The sequence below is a fragment of the Nicotiana tabacum genome, chromosome 16 (genome assembly GCF_000715075.1).
Source record: "Nicotiana tabacum cultivar K326 chromosome 16, ASM71507v2, whole genome shotgun sequence".
NCBI lineage: Eukaryota > Viridiplantae > Streptophyta > Magnoliopsida > Solanales > Solanaceae > Nicotiana > Nicotiana tabacum.
In genome coordinates this window covers 60,881,377-60,898,580 of record NC_134095.1, presented here as the reverse complement: position 1 = coordinate 60,898,580, position 17,204 = coordinate 60,881,377, and positions in this window count along the sequence as shown.

Sequence of the window (17,204 nt, the reverse complement as noted above, 5' to 3'; positions counted from 1 at the left end):
TGGATAATGAACTTTTAAAAAATAGGTCAAATACGGATAAAAACCATATTATCCATTTAGAAAATGGATAACCAATGGATAACTAATGAGGTTAACTTTTACATTTGTAAATGCTCAAATTGGCGGTTTCTCAAGCAGGAATTCTCCCAAAAGTGATCAAATTTAAGAAGTCATAGATAATATGGATTCGCCGGTTCACCCGTTTTTTATTCGTATGAAATATGGGTCGAGTCAGATAATTTATCTGTTTTTACATTACCCATTTCCGACTCGTCCCATATCCGACCCGACCCGCTTGTTCGCTACCCTAGTGGTGATATATATAACTTTTTATCGAATTACAATTGTTTATCAATTACACCACTTAGAGACCTTACTAGGACACTCCCTCACACTCTCTCGCTTGTTGTTGACAAATGGTATAAGGTTAGAGCATACTAATTATTGTGCACATTATATTCTAGAGGCCTAAAGTCGATGGACAGAGGGTTTGCTCCGATAACGCTTTAGTAGTTAGGCTTCTGAAGGATGAACATTGTTGGGCAATGGCTAAGCGTGCGGCACATTGGCTATGTTGTCCATGGCCATGCTTCGAATTGAATTTGGTAATTGAGTTTTGCAAACGTGGATACTACACTGTAACCTTATATTCACATGCTTTAACCAATCCAATAAAAAAAGTTGGGATAATGAGATTATGCTCAAAAGTGATGATAATGATGGTGATTAAAGATTGGAAAATGACCAATTGGGGTAATTACCTTTCCATATTGGACAACCCACTTGTTCTTAGAGAGGGGGTTCAAGTAGGACCCAAACAACTCAGAGAAACAAGGAAGGGACAAATTAGTTCCCCATAGCCCCTTATAGGTGATAGGTCCATTCATTGCTGCCTTTCTGTGATTCATGATGCACCACCATTTCCAATGCTTATTGTGGTATTAATTACTACAATTACTTAAGAAGAAAAGGAAAGATAAGTTATCACAAAACTACAGAAAAAAAGTTATATTGAAAGCAATCGCACCAAATGGTCTTCTCATATTTAAATTTCAACATTTTACTCAAAAATATATAGAAAAAAGAAATTACAGTAATATCGCTTTACTAAGAAAAGCTAAATATTTCATGGATTTTTTTTTACCGCACGAATGCAAGTTAGATGAGTTAGTGGACTACAAACATTGAATGGTTAAACAAAAACAAAAAATTCAAGTCACTTCAAAAAATACCCAAATCTAAACCAATCGCTTGGAATTTTCATTTTAAGTATTCTCTCTGAAAACTATGATCTTCTGATTAAGTAGCAAGTAGGAGGATTTTGTGTTTCTACGTAATCTTTTACAGACCTACTAGATCAAGAGTTACGTTATGCCGTGGAAGAGGCAAATTCGAAAATAAACAAGATAAAGAACATCAAATTTTAACGTGGAAAAATTTTCAAATCAAAGGTAAAAATTACGGAAAGCCCAAAAAACTCCACTATAACAATAATAGAATTACAAAAGTTCTTCAAATTGGATACACAATAAGTGTCAAATACGGAACAACAATAACAATAAGATCAACTACAAATCAATTAAATAAAGAGTAGAAGCCATAAAATTGGAGATGTTGTTCGGGGCTCGAAATTAGATTCTACGAGATTCTAAATCCGATCTTCACCGTTCAAATTAAAAATCAAGATGTTATGAACATTCAACCAAATTTTCAGCCCGATCCAATGGTTAACGAATCAGAAAATTTAATTTGAAGTTGGCCGGTCGGAATAAGAATGGAATTTTTACCTCCTATAGCAAAGGTTAATACCTTAATTATTTCAAATAAATACCCTTTTGAAAAATTATATTTTATAGATACCTTTTGATTTTTATAGCCAAATATCTATTTATGGTTACCTCCTACTCTTAAGCCATAAAAAACTCTTTGTATTATTTTTCTCTCTCATTCTTTCAGATTTTTCTCCACCCTCTCTCTCTCTCAATGCCAGTATTTCTCAGTCGAACACCGGCAACCACTATCCATGTTATGTCTTCAGCAGTCGAACACCGGCAACCAAACAATGTTGTCCTTGATTTCGTGGTTAATAGCAACCCACCATTCTGAATCAATTTCTTAGTTCTCAAATTGTGCAATAAGAATTTGGGTCGCGTTTTATTTGTAACACCGGCAACCAAACAATGTTTTCCTTGATTTCGTGGTTAATTGCAACCCATCCTCACACTCTCCACAATATCCATTGGGTCGTGTTTTCACTACCGGCTTCCGGTGAACGGCGGATTCACCGGAAATCAGGGTTTGTTCTTGAACAAAGACGACGGAGTTTGGGGCTGAGCAACTTGATTTTCTGTTAATATATTTCATTGTATTTTTCATGTATTCATTGTCTTTTTTTTCATTGTAATTCAATGTATCTCGTTGTATTCCATGTATTTCATTGTATTCACTGTCTTTTTTTCCATTGTATTTCAATGTATCCCGCTGTATTATATGTATTTCATTATATTCATTGTCTCGCTATATGCCATGAATGTAATCATATATTTTTTTAATTAATATAATTTATGTATTCATATGTATTATATAATTTCTCTGAAGATTGTTATGTTTTTGGGGTATTTTTTAGTTGAAAATCTTCTTTATAATTGAAAATACAAAATTTGTGTGTTATAATTGAGTTTGTTGAGTTATATTAGGAGTCTATTATGTTAATTGATTCACTTTCCGTTATAAAAATAGTGTAATCCCCTATTTTACGCCGTGAATACAGTCGAATACAGTTGAATACAATAATCTGTCCAGCTGTAATCCCATGTTTCACTCCATGAATACACTCGAATACACTCGAATACAACAACTGATTAATTGGACTTCCCAGATTCACGCATATTTTTGTTATTGTATTCATGAATACAATAGCTTAAATGCATCAAAAACATCTTATAACCACACAAAATGTATCTATAATCCGTAATATTGCAAATGGTATCTATAGATGGCTAATTACTACCAAAAGATAGTGCTTTATGAAAATTTCTCAATAAGAATCTGTAGCAAAACAAACACTTTTTCTTCTCTCTTCTCTCTTGATGAAAGCTCTCTAAAAAAATCACTCTTATATGCTAAAGTCTTTCAAAGACTTATACTAATGAGCATAGAACAATTCTCCAAGGTTGCTTTATTTATAGATAATGAGTGGTGCTTTCTCTTAAAGCCAAAACCAACTTACATAAGAATAAAAATCGAATCCAATTCTAAATAGGAATGGAAACCAAAAGAGAATAGGATTAGGCCTTTGGGTCTTTGGCTGGACAACATGGGCATGAGCCCAACAAACTCCCCCTCCAGCCAAGGAGCCAAATATGTCTTCAAGTAGAGAAACTTTTACAGGCTTCATGCTTGCCAATTTTCTGCAAAACTCATACTTATCTGCATGCTTAACTATGAATTCCCATATAAATCTCATCATCTAAATCACCGTGAAGAAAAGCAATCTTTGCATTCATATGCTCAACTTCTAAATCTAGACTCGCGGCTAAGCCTAGAACCACACGAATAGAAGACATCTTCACAACAGGGGAGTCAACTCCTTTCTTATGGCAAAACCTTTTAACAACTAACCTCGCATTGTACCTAGACGCAGAGATAGGTTATCTTGCTTTATTTTGAATATCCATTTGTTCGATAAAGCTCTCTTACCTTTCGGCAATTTCACTAACTTATATGTGCCATTCTCATGGATTGACTGCATCTCATCTTCCATGGCTTTTATATACTAATTTTTGTGAGTATCTTGCATGGATTCATCATAGCTCTCAGGTTCTCCCATATCAGTCAAAAGTACACACTCATCATGAGGATATCGCATGAATTTTTGCTTCTCCTTTATAGATCTTTTAAGAGAGATTTCAGGAGCATTCGAAGTAGTTGCTTGAGCATGAATTGGTTGCTGATCAACCACAACTTCATCAACTAGAGCATCCATAATGATCATTTTGATCTTGATCACTATCTTCATTTTTGTCTTGGATTCCTTCATGTGTAATAATTTCCTTGGCAATAGAAATTGGATCAATATTAAACAAGCTCTCATTACTCTGAGAATCTATCTTCTCAACTTTGTCAATATCTTCAATAGTCTGGTTTTCAAAGAATATTGCATCATGACTTCTAATAAATTTATTGTTAACTGGGTCATAAAAATGATACACAAACTTATCTTGACCACAACCGATAAAGATGCACTGATTAGTTTTGATATCTAGTTTCGATCTCTCGTCTTTAGGAACAAGCACACAAGCTTTACACCCAAAAACTCTCAAGTGATCATAAGAAACAACTTTGGCAAACCAAACTCTGTCTGGGACATTACCATCCAAAGCAATAGCAGGAGACAAATTAACATAAGCAACAGTATTAACTGCTTCCGCCCAAAATGCATTTGGAAGTTTAGCCTCTAAAAGCAAACATCTAACTCTCTCAATTAGAGGTATATTCATCCTCTCTGCCAAACCATTTAATTGGGGTATTTTGGGAAGAGTTCTCTAAAGACGAATTCCTTGTTCTTTTGCAATAGTTATCAAAGGGACTATAATATTCTCCATCATTAGTGTGTGTATTTTAATTTATTCCCCGTCTGTCTCTCAGCTAAGGCCTGAAATTTCTTAAACATGCCGACTGTTTGATCTTTGGATTTTAAAGGATAAACCCAGATCTTGTGAGAATGATCATCAATGAAGGTCACAAAGTAAAGTGCACCACCTTTTGACTTTACTTTAAAAGGACCATACAAATTAGAGTATACTAGCTCCAATAATTCGGGCTTTCTTGAAGAAGGATGACTATGAAAGGAAACCCTTTTATGTTTGCTAGCTAGACAATGGATACGCCTTTTCAGCTTTGCTTGTTTCACTCCAGAAAGCAAACCTTACTTAGCCAAACATATAATCCCCCTCTCGCTCATGTGACTCAGTTTTCTGTGCCACAATTCTGATAAAGTGTCACTTTTTATCAGATTTATGGAGTCATTAAGAATAGAGCTCAATGTCACATATAAATGAGAAGATTTGACTCCTCGATCCACTAATAATGAGCCCTTTGTAATCTTCCATTGGCCATTAAAGAGGACATTATGATAACCTTCATCATCTAATCTTCCTGCGGAGATCAAATTGAAAGAAAAGTCTAGAGCATGATTTACATTTTTATGAACTAACACCAAACACCTTGACTTCACTGGCGTTGCCCATCTTTAACACTCCAAAGTCAATAGGAGTATAAGATGAGAAAAAAACTTTTCTTGGTGTGACATGTGAGGTAGCTCCAGAATCTACTATCCATCTCGTCTCATGGAATACCAAATTGATGACGTTTTCATCATAAGCGAAAAGAAGGTCATCTCGAACAATAGCAACAACATTGTTCTCTTTATTTTTAACCTTATTTCCTTCTTTAATGTCTTGCTTCAACTTGTGGCAAAATCTTTTGATATGTCATTTCTTGCCACAGTGGTTGTATATAATATTATGGTATTTGGAACTTGACTTACTTTTATTTTTACCTCTATTTCTCGAACCTCTTGTTCTATATCTCCATCGGTCTTCTGTAATCAAAACATCTGCTTGTGAGGAAGAACCCTGAGATTTCCTCCTTACTTCCTCGTTCAACACACCACTCTTGGCATATTCCATGGTCACCTTACCACCAGAAGCTGAATTTGTCAAAGAAACACGAAGAGTTTTTCAAGAATCTGGCAGAGTATTAAGAAGCCAAAATCCTTGTATCTTATCATCAAAATTAACTCCCATTCCAGATAGCTGATCAAGGATGCCCTGAAAATCATATATATGATCAAGGATTGGACTGTCTTTCTTGTATTTAAAAGGTCATCAATTGCTTTATTAGGACTAACTTGTTGTTCCCAATTTTTAAAGCATAAAGAGTCTTTATCTTTTCCCATAATGATCTCGCATGTGTCTCATTCACAATATCATTGCGAACATTGTCTTCAACTCATTTTCGTATATATCCACATACTTGTTGGTGCTCGAAATCCCAATCTTCATTCGATATACTCTCGGGTTTATGAGCTGCAAAAACTGATAGATGCATCTTCTTCACGAACAATAAATCTTTCATTTTGCTTCTCTAAACATTATAATGTTTTCCATTCAAACATATCACATTGCTCATATTCGCATCATCTCCGTAAAAATCCGAATAAATAACCAAGGCTCGGATAGCACTGTTATGTTTGTGTCTCTTTTGGTATTTTTCTCTTATATTGTCTGATTTATCTTCGTTCAAGGTTTGCTTTACTAGATTTCGCATGACACCTGATTATTTCAATCCTAACAAGTGGTATCAGAGAGAGGCTCAACATAGGTTCATCTTGGCGAGTTTAGTTTTAGCTGTAACCTATTTAACGATAATCATGATTTTTGTATGAGAAATTTGACCGGAGTGCTACTCACGTTGAGACAAACTTTGCTGGTAGAGATTTGGAGATGTGACCTGTTGAAGGTTATGTGAAGAAGGTGGATCAAGTTTATTTTGTTAGAAAGTTTAGTCCAAGAGGTGTATAGGGTAAAATCGGTTTATATTAAATGCTCGAATGAAAGAGTGACACGTGGAACGCGCACGCGCGGGTGGGAGGGGGACAGAAGATGAAGCGAGTGGAAACCGAAACCAAGGATAACAACTTTTGTTGGTACTGGGTAGATTCCGAAGGGAACATTATCAACGTGAGCAAACAAATATTTGTCACCAGATGATATTCAATGAAGAATATTCCTTAGTATTAAATACACAACTATTACAGAGAATTTTGGCATTCATAACCTGCCGTTATATATTCATCAATGGCCCCCATTATTGTCATTTAAGAGGGGCTTGATCATAGAACCTTGTTCCTTAGGTATAACTATAAATAGTGGGTTCAATAACCATTGTAGGACATAAAATATTCTGACACACTTATGCTACATACTATTCCAAGCTAAAGTAATACTTTATTTTCTGTCTAACGTTATTCTTATTGCGACCTTCAGAAGCCTTGTTCCCGGAATCAAGCTATCTGCCATTTATCTCGATTTCAACGCTAAGTCTCGCATTTTAACTGTACCGTTTTATGGTAAGCAAAAAGGAGAATTGTTAGGTGTTTATCCTATTTTCTTACCATATTAATTTTCCTATCTTTTGAAGGAAAGAGCAACATATATACCATAATTGAGTTTTTCTTATTTTAGAAGAAAATTAGAAATCTCTCATATTTGGCCAGTTCCTTTTCTTGGAGGAAAAGATTTGGACTTCTATAAATTGAGGGTCTTTCCTTCTTATTCAGTATCATCCACAATGTAGTCATATGGGGTTTGAGAGTCTTGTTTAGGGGGGGAGAACTTTTCGGGACAAGTGTTAGTTTGTTACGTGTGTTTGCCTCTTCATGAGGTAATTCTCTCGATAATTTGTACTCTCTTTTATATAGTGGATTGCTCATCTTCATCTATGAACGTAGGCCAATTGATCGAACCACGTTAAGCGTTTGTGCCTCTTTTTTGGTATATTTCTCTTCTGCTGTCTGATTTATTTTCGTCCAAGATTTATTTTACTAACTTCCGCATGACACCTGATTATTTCGATTCTAACAAGTAGTATCAGAAGGTACAAATTATCTATCTATCTATCTATCTATCTATCTATCTATCTATCTATCTATATATATATATATATATATATATATATATATATATAATAAAGCTGAGAATAACAAATCTGATGTGGCATCTTCCAGAAATGAGAATTGCTATTTATCTTGTTTCCTGTATTTTTGCTGTTATCCCTAATTTTTTCTATTTACTTATGTTCATTGATATGGTAAATAAAAACTAATGTTCTTCCAAAAAGATTGAAACGGTTGCCAACAATTAATAAAAAGTGAAACGGTTGTAAAAAGTTAATAAAAGTAACTGTAGCAATTTGAACGGATGCCTACATAACAAAATGTTTACAATAGTCAATATAATGGAGCCAATTAGTATGCCTCTCTTCCTCCTGAAAACCAATCTTTCACCCATTTTCATCTGGTTCATAATTACAGAGTTTCTCTTTCAATCTTATATCAAATTGAAATTGTATCTGTATCTTTTTATCCCTTTAGGAAAATATATGCTTGATGTTAGTATATTTTGGTTCTTGGAGATGAGATCTCCTTTTGTACTTTCTTTATGTCAGTCTAAGAGAGTTGTGTGGACACCTGATTTGTTTAATTTGCTGATATTTTTTTTTATGTATGAGATTGCTGGTCTGAGTGATCAGATAGTAATAACTATTAAGTGTCAATATGGTTCTACTGCCTTATGGTTAGAAAATGTGATCCACAATTGAAGATGTGTTACCTATATGTGCAAACAAATGCTTCTCCCTGATGCATAGTTCTTGGTAATTTGGCCAGTATTTATTTTCATGTTTTTTTGAGTGTTTTACTCTTGGGTTTATTGCTCTACTGGGTTTATTAAAAAAAACAGATTTAATTCCAGAAATAACAATGTTGTAGGAAGAAGCTTAACAATAAAGGCATTTACATACTGAGACCCGTTGTTTCAAAGATTATTAAGGTAAAACATTACTTATGGAAAATTTATCATTGTTTCCGATTGTGATTTTATTAATATCACCTTATTTTTATTGTTCCTTTAAGAAAATATTAAAAAGAAAATAAAGAAAATACAGTGATAAAAAATTTCCTAGAATAGCAGCTCTTTTAGGGAATGGAGAATTGAGGAGGAGATTAAGGAATATAAACGAAAAAAATAAAACAATAAAAAAATTAAAAAGAATATGAAAAGAAGTATCCGTCCAAATTGTAATTCAATTAACACTTAACAGGCATTGCAACTTGCATTGACATTTATTTCTTTTTTCCTTTCCTATTTCTATTTACTTTTCATTTCATGTTTAATTATATTTGAGAGTAAATTTTAGAGAAAAAAAACTTCTACTATTTAATGGAAGAGAGAAAATCAAAATCTAATAAAAATATTTATATTTGTGATTTCATCAATTTATCGAATTAGTTTTTATATGTATATTATACTATGTAATGTCAGAAAATACCTTCTCAATCTTAACAAAGCATATAATTTTATGTAAAAAAATTACTAACACCATTTATAGTCGCGTGAAGCGCGAAAATATTTACTAGTTGTAACATAATGCCAAAAATTAAAGCTGCTAAATAATAATAATTGGCTGAAAAAAATATATTAAAACGAGCAATTGTTATGTTTTTCTATTATGGGGTATTTCTTTGGTTGGCAAGCTCATTGAGTAAGATTGATTAATTGAGAATTTTAAGAAAATGGGTTGTAGCCGAATCGGATCCCAATGATAGGAAGGAACGGCAGAATTAGAAAAGTGCCATCCATTATGAAACCATGTCAACGTTCAAAGAGGATAATATTCTTTCATGAAAAAAATATATTATTTCTTTTTAGTAAACACAGGTGTACATGAAGACAATTATTGCTAAGAATTAGCGACCCACCAAATTCATTTTCTCTTCATATTTCATGACGAGAATTGCTACTCAATATATCTAAAAAAGTCGCCCTATTTTATTATTTACAAGATTAAAAGGAATTAGATTTGTTCAAAGACTTTTCTAGTATTTTGTCCAATTACACATTTGGAAGAAGAACTAACACTTATAGCGTTAACATTTAATTTTCAGGTTTTAGAAATTTCTCAGAAAAGCATTCTTCTTTGATCCTGTAACCACCAAAATGTAATTGAACAAACCATTTGAATTGTAAAAAATAAAGACAATAATAGTGAAAATTTTGGAAAACAAATCTTGAAAAACTTAAAAGTGAAGTGCATATATATATTTTGTCACGTTACATGTGCAATGTAAACTAATATTTTAAAAATAAAATGCGGTAAAATTCTGTTTTTCTTTTATTCGGTTCTTTTAAGTTTAGTTTGGTGAAACATTTTGCCCACTCAAATACTTATAGTTGTTGAGCTATCATTAGCACATTATTTCTCACCAATTTAGCGGTGATAATTGTTATGGTTGCTGTGATGTTGTAGCTGGACTGTGTTAGATGAAAATATAATTCATTACCTATTTTAGCAAAAAACTGTACGGATAATCTGTGGAAGCTTTTCAATATATTGTCACCACTATATTGGTCAAAATCCTACCGCTATCGTCAAGCTGACCAACATCCCGTCCAAGCGGCAAGGCAGCGAAAGACGACATAGTCTATTCTACATCCCGCACTCACGATACCCGCCGAGTCAGAAGAAACAACGTTCAGGGGACGACCAAGACAGACATATTGTAAGAGAGCGCTGGACCAAGTATATAGCAAAGGTTCCATGATTATACATAGGGGGAAAACCTTCGGTAAGGGGGCAGTAGTCTTTCACTTCTTCCTCTCTCCCTCTCCTCTCATGTAATCTTCATAATGAGAAGAAGAATGGAGCTTTCTCCAAGAAAATATGTAAAATGGTCTCCTTCATTGGTTAATGGGATCTATAACGGAAAGTTTCAATAAGATTGGTTAACTCTATCACATCTTATGTATTATTTTTCCAATTAATCTATTGATCTGGAGTTTATTATGGTTGACTAAAATTTACCCCTTCATTTTCTTTGATTGATTTATTAAAAAAAGGTTCCAATATGTTTTGAGTCAAACAATTTAGCACCGTCTGTGGGGATTTCTTAGTGAAATTTCCTAGACTCTTCCAGATCGAAGACAAGAAATACGATTACTCACCAAAAAGAGAGCTAAGGCAAAGCCCAACCCCTGCAAGGCAAATGCGGAACATAGAAGGGGAAAGAGAGCTGAATATAGTCACCAAATTTAGAAATCATCGCCCCATGAACCGTCAAAATGTCAAACAAAATGAGCAACGACACAAACCTACTCTCATTTATCGATCCATCCGATGGGGGTAAGGAAACTACCATTTTGACTTACCTTCTGCTCTTTGCTCAAGCAGGAACACAAGTGCCGCGCGGGCGAGCGAGCAAAGAAACATCTCAATCAGAGAATAGGAAACCACTACAGAACAACCGAAATATCTCTCACTGATGACATATCCAGACCGGAAAGCAGGAATCAGACAAGGAAACTCCAATGTATGCATAAAACGATCATAAGCAAAACAACAATGTTTCGTACTCTCCGACATTACACTCGCCGATGCATGCAATATCAAGCGAACTGGGACTCCTCCAGAGGATACCTGATTCTCCAAAAACTGGGACTGACGACGGGTTAATATTTCGACAAGCTCGAAATAACATCCTTTAAGGCCAAGAGCCTTCGCCAAAAAAAAGAGTTCGACCTCGATCGAACGATGACGGGTTAATATTTTGACAAGCTCAAAATAACACCCTTTAACGCCAAGGGCCTTCGCCAAAAAGAAGAGTTCAACCTCGATCGAACGACGACGGGTTAACATTTCGCCAAGTTCGAAATAACACCTTTAAGGCCAAGGGCTTTCAAAAAAAAGAAGAGTTCAACCTTGATCGAATGACGTTCAGTTAACATTTTGACAAGTTCGAAATAACACCCTTTAAGGCCAAGGGCCTTCGCCAAAAAGAAGAGTTCGACCTCTATCGAAAGACGACGGGTTAACATTTTAACAAGTTCGAAATAACTCCCTTTACGTCCAAGGGCCTTCGCTAAAAAGAAGAGTTCGACCTCGATTGAACGACGATGGATTAACATTTTGACAAATTTGAAATAACACCCTTTAAGGCCAAGAGCCTGCGCCAAAAAGAAGAGTTCGACCTCGATCGAACGACGACGGGTTAATATTTCGACAAGCTCAAAATAACACACTTTAAGGCCAAGGGCCTTCGCTAAAAAGAAGAGTTCGACCTCGATCGAATGACGATGGATTAATATTTTGGCAAGATCGAAATAACACCCTTTAAGGCCAAGGGCCTTCGCCAGAAAGAAGAGTTCGACCTCGATCGAACGATGACGGGTTAATATTTTGACAAGCTCGAAATAACACCCTTTAAAGCTAAGGGCCTTCGCCAAAAAAAGAGTTTGACCTTGATCGAATGACGATGGGTTAACATTTCGACAAGTTCGAAATAACACCCTTTAAGGCCAAGGGCCTTCGCCAAAAAGAAGAGTTTGACCTCGATCGAATGATGACGGGTTAACATTTTGATAAGTTTGAAATAGCACCCTTTAAGACCAAGGGCCTTAGCCAAAAAGAAGAATTCGACCTCGATCGAACGACGACGGGTTAACATTTCGACAAGTTCGAAATAACACCCTTTAATGTCAAGGGAATTTGCCAAAAGAAGAGTTCAACCTTGATCGAATGACGTCGGGTTAATATTTCGACAAGCTCGAAATAACACCCTTTAAGGCCAAGGGCCTTCGCCAAAAAGAAGAGTTCGACCTCAATCGAACGACTATGGGTTAATATTTCGACAAGTTCGAAATAACACCCTTTAAGGCCAAGAGCCTTCGCCAAAAAGAAGAGTTCGACCTTGATCGAACAATGACGGGTTGATATTTCGACAAAAGTTCGAAATCACACCCTCAAGACCACAAGCCATCGCCTAAGAGAAAATTCGAAATATTTCTAAGGCCAAGAGCAGTTAGAAAATATAAAGGGAAAGAAAAACCGGGACTCGCCATACGGGAATCTACCTCGCACCAAAGTCACGAAAAGCAAAAACAAAGATAAAGTACAAGGCAAATAACAACGAAAAATTCTTCTTTATACAAAGTCACTACACAAACAGTCGCAGATTACATACGGCCCAAGCCAACAATAAAAAAATAAAAGAAGAGGAAAGGAGAAAGAAACAACGACAACCGACAACGAACAAATAAAAAAAATAGAAAATAGACAAAGACAACATTTTTCACTCGGCGTCATCACCACCATCTCCAGGAAGTCCTCCCTCATCATTCGCGCCCTCATCAGCCTCCGGAGTCACATAGTCATAACCACAGTTGACGTGGGCCTCTCGCGCCTTCGCTCGTGTTCCTTCATATGCGGCCTTAGTAACATTGCCCGCCTCCCACAAACTCTTGTATATATCTCGCTGGGCTTCAACATGAACCCAAAGCTCGTGCAAGTGCCGAGGGACGGCGGCATAGGAAGACTCGATTTGAGCCCATAGTTGCTCCTTTTCGGCCTCCAGAGCGGCGACTCGATCCCCCAAGGCCGACGCTTCTCGATCGATCTCACCAATGCTTTCATCAAGCCTCGCCTCCCTTAGCGTGGCCGTCGCCCTTTCTGATTCCTGATCGGATTGGAGGACGCGGATAATATTCTCCAGGGCCGCCGCCCTTGTTGTAGCCGAGGACCATGCACTCTTGATACTCTCCAACCCGACAACCTTTCTCTCTAACTCGGCCAACTTTCCCATCTACTCCGCACTCATCGCCTTGACCTTGATAAGATTTTGATCCATTTCGGCCTACATTGATCTCAGTCTCCCCTGCAAATAGTCACACTCTGCAGCTACCCCCTTGTCTAACTCAAGCTTTTCGTCCTTCGCGTGAAGTTGCTCCTCGAGCGCACTATTTCTACGAATGGCCTCCATCAACTGCTGGTCTCTATTCTCCAATTCCTCGCCGAGGGATCGAGCACCGGGATTCTCCCTCAGATGCTCGTGCAACTCGCGATACTTATTGCGATAGCACCGATATTTCTCCAACACCTTCGAGAAAATCTTCGTCCGAATGTCAGTCCTACGAGCACTTTCATTCATAGCGACCACTCTTATCGTATCATCAAGAAAAATAAAAGAAACATGAAAAAAGGCAAAATATACCCTCAGCCCATAGCGACCACTTCATTCATCAAGTCACTATCAGGAAAGTTCCGGAGAGCCTCGTTCTCAACAGTGGAGCATAAAATGTCGAATTGCGGCACCAGATCCTCCGTGTCCCCCAGGAGATTAACATCTGAAGATATCTCAAGAATACGGGATGAGCCTCCCGCATGAACTACCGAGTGTGTGTTACCCTCCTCAAACATCTTAACATCATCAGGTTCAAGGTCCGACTCGGATTCATAGTCGTCGACCACAACGCCCTTTCCTCTTTCAGCAGATGTGGAGGAAGCACGACCAGGTATGGAGGACGAGGGCACGTCCGAAACCACAACGGCGACTTCAAAAATTTGGACCCCCATCACGGTAGGTTGCTGATCAACGACAGTGGCAGGAATCTCCGTCTACGGGGCAGATATGACGGCTGGCTCCGCCTATACGGGTGGAGTGGTATCCACCCCTGCCCTAGATCCTGTCAAGGGAGAGTCGTCCAAATGTATTATAGTTGGAGGGGTTGTCTCGAATACCACTCGCCGCCTGTTGGACGACCCTTTTTCTTCCTCAACACGGGGAGATTCACCCATCAAACAAGCGACACTAGTCAGAACCTCAGTCTAAGAAGTGGCCTCCGCAGGAATAACCACAACCACAGACTCAACTGAAGCAGCCCTCGACGAAGGCCGAGAGGTAGGTGTTGTAGCTTGGCGAGCATACGATGCAGGCTGACGAAAAGATAATGGAGGAGCCCTCGCTCTCCGCACTCTCCCTGGTATCGACAAACAACACATAAGAAACTAAGTAAAAGAGAGAAAAATAGCAAACAGAAATGACATCTCGCCTGTAAGGGGCCTGTGTCCAAATTTTTCATAAAAGGCCAACCATGTGCGAACCTCCGCCGTATGGGGAAGGATGACACTCACCCACTCGCGGATACCTTCGACAGATGAATGGGCAGTTTCTCAGCTACAGAGGTATAATAAGGTTTAGTACTGTAACAGGCGGTCGGGCATCTCTCCGACTAAAAACATAAGAGACTTACGTGCAAAGTTCCACTTCTCAGGGAACCCTGTTGGATCCGCCACAATGTGCTCGGTCCGCACATAGAAATAATTCTGGTGGAAACAACGGTTAGCCCTGTCGTCCATTTTCACCACCAGACTCTTTGACCCCTGAGGGCGTATGTGAATCATCGTGCCGCGAATGAGTTGAGAGGCAAAGATATTGAGCATGTAGATCCAAAGTGATCTAACGACCGACGAGTTTCGCGAACTTGAGCAACATAAGGAATAATTTATACAGGTACAACGAAAGTTGGGCGGGGCATACCTCATAAAAACGACAGAAATCTACCACCAGGAGAGGGAGAGGAAGTGCGTATCCAATAAGAAAGGCGTAGGCGTAGAACACGCAGTACCCGAGGCGGTCAAAATAGACTCTGTCGTTCCATACCGCCGGCCGCATATCAACATAACTGGGGATTCCCAACCTAGCTTTCAACTCTGCAATGTCTTCCTCTTTTATGACAGAGGGGACAGGTTCTGGCTATACCCCGGCACGACTGCAGAAGTCAGTCCATTCTCTTCTAGGACGAGGCAAGATCTCGACTACCAACGTGACCTCCTCATCTTCCACCACTTCTACTCCTGCGGTGTTCGGAGCAATATTTTTCGGCGCCGGAATTGTGACAGGGAGATCAGCGCGAGAAGAATCACCAGTCATAGTGTCAATTTGGTGTAGTAACAGGACAATGGAAAGGAAGGATAAAAGTTTTCAGTCAACTGGGGGCGAGTGAAAATTTGGAGTATCAGGAAGAAAGTATATTCGCGAAATTCTTTCAAGCAAAGGGCAAGGAAGTGTGCCAATCGAATGGTGTGTTCTTTCTATTTATAAGAGACATAAATCCCCCCAAACACGAAACCCAAGAGTCGCCAATCGAATCTGATAGGACACGAAACGTTTTGATTCCCTAGGAACGTGTGTCATAATGGCGACAACAACGAAACAACTTTTCAATCCAAACGGCGTTTCAGTTCCGAAACTACTGCAACGGTCGAAGGATATTGAAAGAGCTCCGTCACCTCACTTAAAACTTAAGGAGCATAACCAAGGGATAAGTAGTCAGATTTGTAGCAGTCATGATCCGTCTGCCTGTATTGGTCAAAATCTATTGATCAAAATCTATAGTGGACGACCCCGACAGATGGAGGGACTAACTGTATTGGTCAAAATCTGATCGCTACGGTCAAGCTGACCAACATCCCGTCCAAGCGACAAGGCAGCGAAAGACGACATGGTCTATTCTACATCCCGCACTCACGATACCCGCCGAGTCAGAAGAAACAACGTTCAGGGGACGACCAAGACAGACATAGTGTGAGAGAACGCCAGACCACGTACATAACAAAGGTCCCATAATTATATGTAGGGGGAAAACCTTCGGTAAGGGGGGCAACAGTCTTTCACTTCTTCCTCTATCCCTCTCCTCTCATGTAATCTTCGTAATGAGAAGAAGAATGGAGCATTCTCCAAGAAAATATATAAAATAGTCTCATCCATTGATTAATGGGATCCATAACGGAAAGTTTCAATAAGATTGGTTAACTCTATCTCATCTTATGTATTATTTTTTCAATTAATCTATTGATCTGGAGTTTATTATGGTTGACTAAGATTTACCCCTTCATTTTTTTTGATTGATTTATTCAAAAAGGGTCCAATATCTTTTGAGTCAAACAGTCACGAACTAGAGAAATAAAAACCAAATCTTATGAAACTATAACTAATAATCTCACATCCTAAATAGAAAAAAACATATTAAATTTCTGAGTAATGTTTTCGAGTGTATATTATTTATCTCCTCTTTGATCCTTTTTTTCCGTTTAAATTTGGAAACGTTTAGTCTTTTTAAACATAATATTTATTTCACACTAAAAATGCTAATAAATAAATATTTAAAGAAAACAAAATGATCAACTTATGATAAAAGCAAGGGGTTTATCACAATTAGGTGTCGGTAATGAAGCTTTGCCAAATGGCCAAATTTAAGCTGTCATAATATTAATTAGGTTCGAATGTCGTTGAAAGTGTCGTCATTATCTTTGATTCTTCCTTAGGTAGATCACTTGTTTATTTATTATTCTTAAGATTTGAAATTATTTCATTCATGTACATTACTTTTAATTCAAAAGAAAAAAAGGAAAAAAAATCCAGTCAGTTAATTATCAACAGGAAGAAGAAACCGGTTCGGTTCTTATGGCAAATTAAAGTTGTTCTAGAAAAATGGGCCGCAATCTCTTTTAAAGGGATTTTTGGGCAACAGAATCGTCTTCCACTACTAGTAATGGCAGAATCTTAATTAACATGAAATGAAAAGGTCATT